The sequence below is a fragment of the Bemisia tabaci genome, chromosome 9, assembly GCF_918797505.1.
Source record: "Bemisia tabaci chromosome 9, PGI_BMITA_v3".
NCBI lineage: Eukaryota > Metazoa > Arthropoda > Insecta > Hemiptera > Aleyrodidae > Bemisia > Bemisia tabaci.
The window spans coordinates 17,932,788-17,943,138 of record NC_092801.1 but is presented as its reverse complement, the minus strand read 5'-3'; the positions used below and the strand labels follow the sequence as shown (position 1 = coordinate 17,943,138).

At 39.8% G+C, this 10,351-nt stretch overlaps 1 long non-coding RNA gene across 3 annotated transcripts in view; it reads right to left on the bottom strand.

Moving 5' to 3' along the window:
• LOC140225441 (uncharacterized) overlaps window positions 1-10,351 on the bottom strand; it is a 244,780-nt gene that overhangs the window by 37,429 nt on the left and 197,000 nt on the right. The gene's annotated exons all lie outside the window — the stretch shown is intronic.

Below are 10,351 nucleotides of genomic sequence, written 5' to 3'. Positions count from 1 at the left end.
TCGTCAGAGACGATCGACGCCGCGCCACGGCACACCTCTACCTATCGAATCAACCAATCAGTTCGAATTTTCCGACGGAGGGTTCCCGGCTCCCCTCGTAGACGGGCCGGCTATAATCTCAACAAAATCCCCCAATTATCTTTCAATCTCATCCCACATTCTCCAAACCAACTCATCCCTCACTCCCACCCCCCCCCCCCCCTAAATAAACCATCTTACTTCATCTCCCTTCCTATAACCTCACAACAACCCCAAATATATTTTCAATCTCATCCACAAACCCAAACCAACCCCACCTCCCCCCACCCCCCCCCCCCCCCCTAAATTAACCACCCCTTACTTCCTTCCTCTTCCTACAATTCACAAATCCCCCAAATATATTTTCAATCTCATCCACATCAATCAAACCATCCCATTCTCTCCCCCACCCCACTCCTAAATCCCATCCCCCCCAACTTATAAAAAACACCCTAACAATTCTCAAAAACATACCACTAAATAACATTTAACAATATATATACCCTTATTATAAACAATTTAAAATCAACCTATCAAATTAACTATTTCTATTTTTCTACCCCTGATTCAAATCTCCGTTACACCCCCAATCTCATTTGGAACTTTCCTCGTTAAACATCTTAACCTGGAACTTCCGGTCCCCCCCCCCCCCCCCCCAACCAAAACCCGCCCCTATACCTCCCTTTTCACCCCCTCGACTGCTGCGGCCCCCCCCCCCCTGCAATCCTAAAACCCCCGCACGACCCCTAACCCCAACCTCCCCGGCCAACAGTCCCACCAAAACGGAGCGCATCATCACACCGCCTCCGCCCCCATCCCCCCCCTCCACCCCTCCCGATACACCCCACATCAAAGTGGTATTCTTACCTGAAAAAAAAAAAAAACAGTAAAAATACAAGTTTTTAGGTAAGATTACCAGTCTGTCTTGGTAAAATTACCATTAATTGGCAAAAAAAGTGAGAAGGTACGGTTCGAGGCACGAGTCATCCTGATAAGATTGTTGGTTATTGTTGCCAACGTGTGATTAAAGTCAGAGAAAAACTGATATTCTCATCACAGATTACAGAAGGAAAAAGCTCATTAGAGCTTTAAGTTTCCGAATTTTGAAAATTTGAGTTCCCCGATATTCTCATCACAGATTATAGAAGAAAAAAGCTCATTAGAGCTTTAAGTTTCCGAATTTTGAAAATTCGAGTTCCCCGTCAGAATATACTCCCACGTAGCAAGTTTTGCAAGAATCGATCAAAGAAGCACCGAGATAGCATTATATGCCACGCTCGCCATTTTCCTGAAATTTAGAGTTTTGAAATTTTGACTACAAACTCTAGTTTCCCGTTAAAAATTACCTCTTGATACCAAATTTTTGATACCAAAAACTCGATCGGTACATGAGCTGAGTTAGCATTTAACTACGAAACCTACAAGGTGACAAAAATTCATGGATAACTTTGAGGAAAACAATCTGTTGAGTTTCCTTGTAGAAAATAATCTATGAAAAGTAATTTGGGAGCGTTGGATCAAATTTTAACTTTGCTGTTTGCCTGTACCCGAGTTGTATCAATCTGATCGGTCACACAGCTCAGGAACCGATCGCAGCAGAGTCAGATTGGGTTAAGTTAGGTCACGCAACTAAACTAACTCTGCGGCAAAGCTGGAAGTATCACTCGAATTGAAGGCGCCCCAATCCTGCATTTGTACGCACTATTTCTACAACTTCGATCAATAGATCTTTTTAGGCCCTTTATCTCTTTGAGTTCAGCATAGGCAGCTATGCTGCGAAAAATACAGCTCATGAATAATTTGATGTTGCCAAACTTCTTCCAGTAAAATACAGATTTTTCGAGAACTGTTTTTAAAGTGTGTGATTTTTGCTATTGTGCGATCAAAGTCAGTAAAAACTGAAATACTGATAGCAGATTACAGAGGGATGAAGGTCATTCGAGCCTTGAATTTCCGGATTTTGAAAATTTGACTAAAATTTCCCCTAAGTTACAAGTTTTACTAGAATCGGGCGAACAGGGGCCGAGATGGCATTATAGGCCACGTCCGCCATCTTGAATGTTAGAATTTTGAAAATTGGACTGCAAATTCAAGTTTCCCGTTAAAAAATACCCCTCTTCTCCAAATCTTATAAAACTCGATTGCCAGATTAGCATTTAACTACCAAGCCTACAAAGTGACAAAAATTCATGGATGAACAACAATCTGTTGAATTATCTTGTAGAGATTAATTAATAAAAAATAATTTCGGAACGTTGGAACACATTTTGCCTTAATTTTACTTCAATATGCTCGAATTTTATCATTCTGGTCGGTCACACAACTTGGGAACCGATCGCAACAGAGTCAGATTGGGTTAAGTTAGGTCACGCAACTAAACTAACTCTCCGGCAGCGCTGGAAGTATCACTCGAATTGAAGGCGCCCCAGTCCTGCATGTGTTCACACTATTTCTAAAACTTCGACCAACAGAAAGTTCTAGGCTCTTTATCTCTTTCAGTACAGTATAGGTAGGCATGCTGCGAAAAAAATAGCTTACGTATAATTTGACGTTGCCAAATTTCCTCTGATAAAATACAGATTTTTCGGGAAGCGCTTCGAGTACTAACAAAGCGTTTTAGTTTTGCCAAGACCAGCTCAAAACTAATGCTATATGTTACACTAGATAACTACACAGTTATATTTTAACCCTGTTTCGATAAGTTCTCTACGTTCACCCAAAAGGGAGCAATTAACTCCTAACTGAGATATTTAACGTGTTTCCATGCGTAAATTCTAATCTTGTGCTCATGAACAATCAAAAGCCCACGTGCATTAAATCGTAAGCTAAACGTTATCGTTACAGTCTCCGTGGCATGAAAATATAGAAACCTGCTCATTCTCGGTACTTCGACTCAGCTGTTGGATGTTGCTGACACTTTAAACTGCACAAAGTACAGTAAAGGGACATTGTTCGCTTACTTAGCCCGAAAAAATCGCTATATTACGCAATTTGATTCAAGTAGACCACTCCACCACTGATTTGAAATATTAATAAATACGGTTGCAGCGCATTGTAAACAAGCGTCTTTAAGGAATAAGACTTTGAAATTGCGAAAAAATGTATGCGAAATAAAAGTTGTATACGTGCTTTTATAATTTTTGATCAGTTATGAAACGACAGAATTATGAAAATTTGTACCACGGGTTAATTCGAGTTCATAGGTTGGCAGCCCTTTTACCTAACCTCCAAATTTTCGAGGTGTCCATACTTTCCCTATAAAGGTACTCTAACCTCGTCTGATGGTCCATTAAAATTATCCGCACAAAGTGGCAACCGCGCGACTTCCAGGGCGGCCCCTAGCGTTCCTAACCTATATGCACCCTGTATTTACACGACTCGGTGTTCCTTTCGCTGCTCTTCGCTATTCGACGGTATTTCCGCTTATTTCTCCACCGAGGGCGATTCGGAGCCACCCTCGCGCCCTCACAAAGCGGAGTGCCGTCAGGGGCGGAAATCAATTTTATTAAAATTACACGCCCCTCCAGATAAACGGGACGAGCTAAATAGATAAGCCGGGACGGGAGAAAAAAGAGAGCAAATGAATTCCCGAGGAACGAAAAAAAAGAATGTAATAACTGACAAATATTTGATACGTCGATCGGGAGTTGAGTCATTTGGAATGGGATCGGAACATCCGCTTTTTGACCCAGTTTGATACGGAGCCGGGTTTTTGTTTTGCGAAGTTGGATTAATCTTATTGTTACAATTGACTTTGCCAGATGTATAATTTATGTATTCACTACCCCTCCCCCCACCCTGCCCCCTGCAGCTGTTTAATCCCTTTCATATACAAGTAAAATAAATTTATAAATGGAAAAATTCAGGCCAAACTTCAATACAAATCATGATATTTTAATTATGCCCCCTCCCCCAATTTTTGAATTTTTATAACATGCACTGGGGAAAAAACACATTGGATCTAGAGTCCAGACTCTCGAAAACATTGACATGAAAAAATACTCTTGATTTAATCAGATTTAAGCTTAAATAAAAAGGAAATCCGCTCAAATTAAGAGGCTTGGTTCTTGATTTAGGCAAAAATCCGGTTGAATCGAGAGCATTTTTTCTTGTCGATGTTTTTAAGAGTCTGGACTCTAGATCCAATGTGTTTTTTTCCAGTGTGGTTCGATCTAAATCTTAATGACGGAAAGTAAAATTGCCTGTGGCCGAAAAAAAGTCACTATACTCTAGCGTTGATGACTCGATTTTAAGATCGATGGGGTTTTTTTCTTTCTCAATGAACTGGTTGTATTTCTGAATCTTTAGGATGTACATACATTAAGCCGCTTTTATAGCGCAGCCTCGCGCTCTGCGACGCCCAATCGCTGTTGCCCCCGATCCTCCCAGAGACCATCAGGCAATTGGCACCTTCTGATCTCCTCCCCTTTCACAGGACGGAGGGGGGGAAGTAGGATGCTACTTAACAAAAAATAAATCGTTTTTACATAACTGTAGGTAAAATAACAGTAACAAAAGAAAACGAATTCTAATTTATTCTGCAGAAAAAGCGTATTCTGGTAAAAGGGCATATGCATCCTTTGTTCATAGATATATATTAGCGGTTAACGTAGTGGATAAATGAAATTGTGACCTGTGATGCTACTGGGTCTCTAAATTTTCAAAACGTGGTCAAGTTTTAAAAAAACTGGGTTATCAGCTATACTGCCGTGCTAAGGAGCGCCATGCAAACATTCGAGAGTTGCCAAATTACCTTCGATATAATGTTAATTGTTAAGGAAAGCTATGAATATTTATTCCTGTCATTTTCGAGAACTTAAGGCGAAATCAAAATTATCACACAAAATTATCGGAAAAATTGGAGAAAAAATATCCATACGTACAGCAGGAAATTTGTGTTTTATCGAAGGAATTTGGCAACGTCTAAAGGCTCATACGGCGTTTTTCCCTAGCACGGCAGTATGCTCGCTTTCACCCGAAAACGCTCCAAATTCTGAAGTAACTCGAAGTCGAAAACACAGCTGAGATACCGGTGCTAAGGTGCTCTCTCACATGGACGGTCCAAAATAAGTTTAAGAATAAAACTTAACCCGTTGAAAAGTTTCCTTCCCCGAACCCAAAACGAGAGAAGTAAAGACTCACGCATTTATTATCCAACGGACTTGGAATGCGGTGCAGCGTGGAAAGGATCTCACCTGGAACAGAGACACAGTTTGCATTAGCAATTAAAATCGTAGCCAAACTTTGAAGCTCTTGGACTAATCTCACTTTAGCCTAGATAATTTGACGCGAGAGGCGAGGTTGCCACATTGAGCAGTGGCGTGGCGTGCTTTGCGATGAATCTATTGATCTGTCAATTAAACCTATTGAAAAGGATCGATTAACGAGGTGTGCGCAACGAAGACCTTAATAATCGATTCTTTACCATAGCTTCAAATGGGGAAATATCGATAATCGATCATTCACGCCTCGCCACTGCCTAGAGATATGGAAAAATCCATAGGAATGGAAAAATTCATAGAGATGGAGAAAAATCATAGTTCTCACAATGATTAGGTGGATTTAGGCCCAACTTAAGTGTGCTCCTGCGGATTGATTGATGGAATTGATAGACAAAGAAGACTAAAGGGAAATCAAGGTTTCCTCTCGATTGAAAGGAATGGATGTTTTAGACCATAGGAGAAAATGATGGACTAAACTTTAGGGTCTCTCGCGGGTTGCCGTTGGTTAGTTTATTACTTACCCCCTCTGTTAGCTAAAACCACCCGCTCCCACCAGTAGGATCGCTTCATTTTGATTACATTTTGTAATAAGGAACCACTATCTCTGACTCTTCCATAAAAGCACCTTTCTACATAGGGAAACAAATGGCATATATGTTGCTTCTAAAATGAGCCAAAGATAGTGGTTCCTTGTTGCGAAATGAGGTCCATTTAATCTTTGTCCTCTTTGTCGTTAGCTTTCTCTATACGTTGTCTACATTTTCGTAGAAGTTTCTTACCTAAGTTTTACCTATCGTGAATTTTAGTTAAAAAATCCTCAAGATTTGTGATCCTCACAAAAGACTTTCAGTGATCGGAATCAAATTCTATGAAAGACCAATACCGCCGTGCTAAGGAAGAACGCCGTATAAACCTCTAGGCGTTGCCAAATTTCCTTTGATAAAATTTTTATTCTTGAGAAAAATTATGAATATTCTCCCTTGAAATTTTTAGGAACTTGAGGTGAAATTGCAAATCAAATTATCTAAAAAATTGGAAGGAAAATATTTTTCCATATATATAGTAGTTTATAATAAGTTTTCCAGGAAATTCGTGTTTAACAAAGGGAATTCGGCAACGTCTAAAGGTTCATACGGCGTTTTTACTTAGCACGACAGAAAAATGCCGAAATTATCATTTTGCGAATTGTGTGCTAATTGATGTCATCCAAAAGACAAAATGCATCATTGCCAACTTCGAGCGCCGTAACTTGACACAAAATGTAGGAATTTACGACTCTATTTGACATTTACATGCACACGTTCTCAAAAACAGGCTGCTCCAGTTTTCCGAGCAACTGAACATCAATAATGAGATTACCATTCACGGGACTCCAACCAATCGTGAAAAAGAGCGGCGCCAGCCTTCGCGTGTTTTTTTTTTAAATGAAAGAGGAGACTGAAAAACAGGAAGAAAGATCCTTGCATTCGTGGAGAATAAGCTAAGAGAAATCGCTGAGAAATGCTGAAATTCTGATTATTTTTCTAACTATGGGCGAGCGAGCTAAATCTCTGATCATGTGGAAAAAAATTCTCTGTAAAAATTTGTTCCATACGATCATATAAATACGTTTTTGTCTAGTACTTTAATGCAAATTTATTTCAAAATATGCAGTATTTCGTAGAATAAAGTTTTCACAATTTGGACGGATGAAGAATTATGAGGAGCATTTTTGGACGGGAAATAAAATGACAGTTTGTGCTTTGACGGATTTTTGGTCTCAAAATATTGAAAATCAGAAAGGTTTTTGTGAAAACGTAAAAAACCTCGTAAACACTGAAAATTTAAGTATGCCTAGGCATTTGATAAAATGCGTGATTTGACTATTTGTCTGCGACTTATCTATTTCAATTATCGCAGCTGTAGATTAAGGGTTAGATCAGTCCAATTCACTATGAAGGAAAAAGACTCTCATGATTCCTCTGAATACGGGTACGTTTATGTAACGCCAACTTGGCGACGTCGAAGTGGACTGGAACGTCGATAATTGACCTCATAATCCCGTCTTCTGCATCTTTCGCCCGACTTTAGGTGCAATTAAACTGCCACTCCAGGTTTTATTGATTCCCGAGTTTGCCTCCGTGTCGTGCCACACTGCACGTTACTACCTCGTTGCGCTCACAATCGTCGAAACGTATCGTCCCTCGAGAGAGATGGCGACACTTGTCAGGTTCAAATTCAGGCACGTGGACTTCCCCGTGCGTCACGGTAAAGGGCTAGAGTCCCTTTATACTGAGAGTCAAGACAATGTGAATCCATTTCTGATCGGTTCCCGTATTTTAGGCCTCCACAGTGTCACAAGATTACATTTTCACCGATTGCAAAAATTATAAATTATAGAATGGACCAGGGAATTACGGGTTTGGCAAGGAACAAACGGAACGAGAGAAGGAACGGAGAAAGGAATTTGAGAATGGGGCGATCAAAGATTACAAAAAACGTTCAATTTCTGTAATCTTTAATTCCGTTTGTGACTCCTCGAGGAGGTATTGTCTTGACTCTCAGTATAAAGGGACTCTAGGTAAAGGACGAGCCGTCGTGTACGACTGTAGCGTTGCTTGCAAGTTGGTAAAATCGTTTTTCTTCCACCAAACTCTAATACTGCCATACTAAGGAAGAACGCCGTATGAACATTCGAGAGTTGCTAAATTTCCTTCGATAAAATTTGTATTTTTGAAGAAAGCTATGGATATATTTTCCCTTCAAATTTTCAGGAACTTTCGGTGGAATTGCGAACACAATTATGTGAAAAATTTGAAGAAAAATATTTACAAATTTTCTAAAAAATTCGTGATTTACCAAAGGAAACTTGACAGCGCTTGGAGGCTTATACGGCGTTCTTCCTTAGCCAGGCGGTAATATGGATAGGGTTAAACTAAATTAGTCACATCCAGTGGCGATTTTGCAAGTTGGCAACACTGCTTATCCTCCATTTAAATCCATTGATAATATCGATATTGGGTGCATTGTTTGCATTACATACATTTAATTGGATTTTTTCAGAATACGGATCCGATAAAGTTCCATATTTTCACCGTCCCTCGGGCTCCTAAATTAAAAAAAAAGTACCGAAAAACTTTATAATTTACATTTTTTTATTTAAAAAGCGGGAATCGACATCATGCCCTAGACGGAAGGTACAAGTCCAGCCGCAGTGCATGAATCGACGACAAAATTAAAAATATCTTAGGCGAGGAAAACGGGATTTCACCGCCATGATACCCGGTAAACGTGGTGTTGCCGGCTTTTGCAAAAATTTAGGAATATCACGCAGGCTTAATTTTTTTACATCAGGAATACGGCAACCTGGGAGGGATTCCACGCGTTCTTTTTCGCGCTTGCAGGGAGGCAACCTGCGAAAAGTGTATCACTCATTTTTATTACGCCATTATTTCAAGAGGTCGCCCAGAAGGAGTTAAAAATTAATTCGGAAAATGCAAGCATAAATTTCGTTTTACGAACGACGCTGAGCCTTGCACTCGTCGCATTATGAGGGATTATTTCATCGAGGAAAAGGACATGAACGAAGGGACAGGTGGGGGTGGGGGGAGGGGGACAGAAATGAACCGCTAGTGCTGGAATTTTCATTATTTCCCTGTTGGAGAAAAAGCCCTTGAGCGTAGGCATCATTATTTCACACTCTCGATGGAGGAAATGTTATTTTTTGCGTGAGCCATCCATCCGCTGGAAACATCTTGTTACTTCAGGAAAAAAGTTACATCTTTCAAATTTTGCACAGAAGCATCCTAACTCTGCCGTCCTAAAAAATAACGCCGTATTTGTACTTCAACGTTGCAAAATTCCCTCAAACGGCCGGTTTATTCCGCCTTGCTAAGGAAAAACGACGTATGAACATTCGGGAGTTGCCACAGTTCCTTCGATAAAATGTTTATTTTTTAGAAAAGTTATAAATATAAAGGCTGATTAAGTTCAATTCCATCTAATTACACTTTTACAAACAGCAAACGTTGAACACCAAAAGAGGTTTTACTGCATTAAGTGAACGAAAATAATTCCAGCCAAACATTGGCATAAAAAACGCCTTCAATTTTAGCGTAGGCTACACGCACATCCATCGACCACGAATAGTTGTATCTCAGCGCCGTTGCCGACAACATTCAGATGGCGCGGCGCGCAGTGGACCGAGTTGATGGAAGAGGTCGGACATAACATTTTTTACTAAAACTGCATATTTTGATGTTTATTTCGTGACATTTTAAATTGAATCGATTGATTGAATTAAATGATTCAGTTTTGAGTTAAAACGTCTCGGGTTTTTTATTGCTTATTCACTAGAAAAAAAATTTCAGTGGTAGCTTGAATCGAGAGTCCAGTCTCTTAAAAACATTGACAAGAAAATATACTCTCGATTCAATCAGATTTTTACTTAAATCGAGGACCAAGCCGCTTAATTTATGCGTATTTCCTTTTGATTCAAGCAAAAATCCGATTGAATCAAGAGTGTTTTTTCCTTGTCATTGTGATCAATAGTCTGGACTCTATATCCAAGCGAATTTTTTCCCGCTGAACTTAATTTTGAGTCAGAACAACTCGGGTTTTTATTGTTTTATTTCCTCCTTGTTTCCCGTTTTTCTCCTTGTTCTTCTCCTGTTTCCATTGTGATGCAGTTACGGGCTTTTTGTAAAATATAATATGAAACGCGTAAGGAAATCGTCGTTCTCATCACGAAAGAACGTAATTTCATATCAACGTCGTCAAATTTTCCCTCGTAAATTGCATTTTTACCAGTGAAATCTGGGTCATTTCAAATTGAAAATGTCACTGATTTTTCTTCCGATCCCATGATAAAATCAGAAAAATTTGGAATCAAAATTGCACAGGTACATTTTTGTGAAAAACCGAATTGTTTGAGTCAAATTTGCAACCTTGGAATGAGCTTACGTTCCTTCGTTTGGGAGACGACGAAATGAGGCAATGTCGAATGTACTTGAGCTGATTTTGGTTACACCGCCGTTCAAAGAAGCTGCTTACTTTCCGAGGTTCCTCCGGACTTTTCAAGCGCTTGTCACTTTGTTCCACTCGTGCCTTCAAACTATTCTCTTACCTCCGAG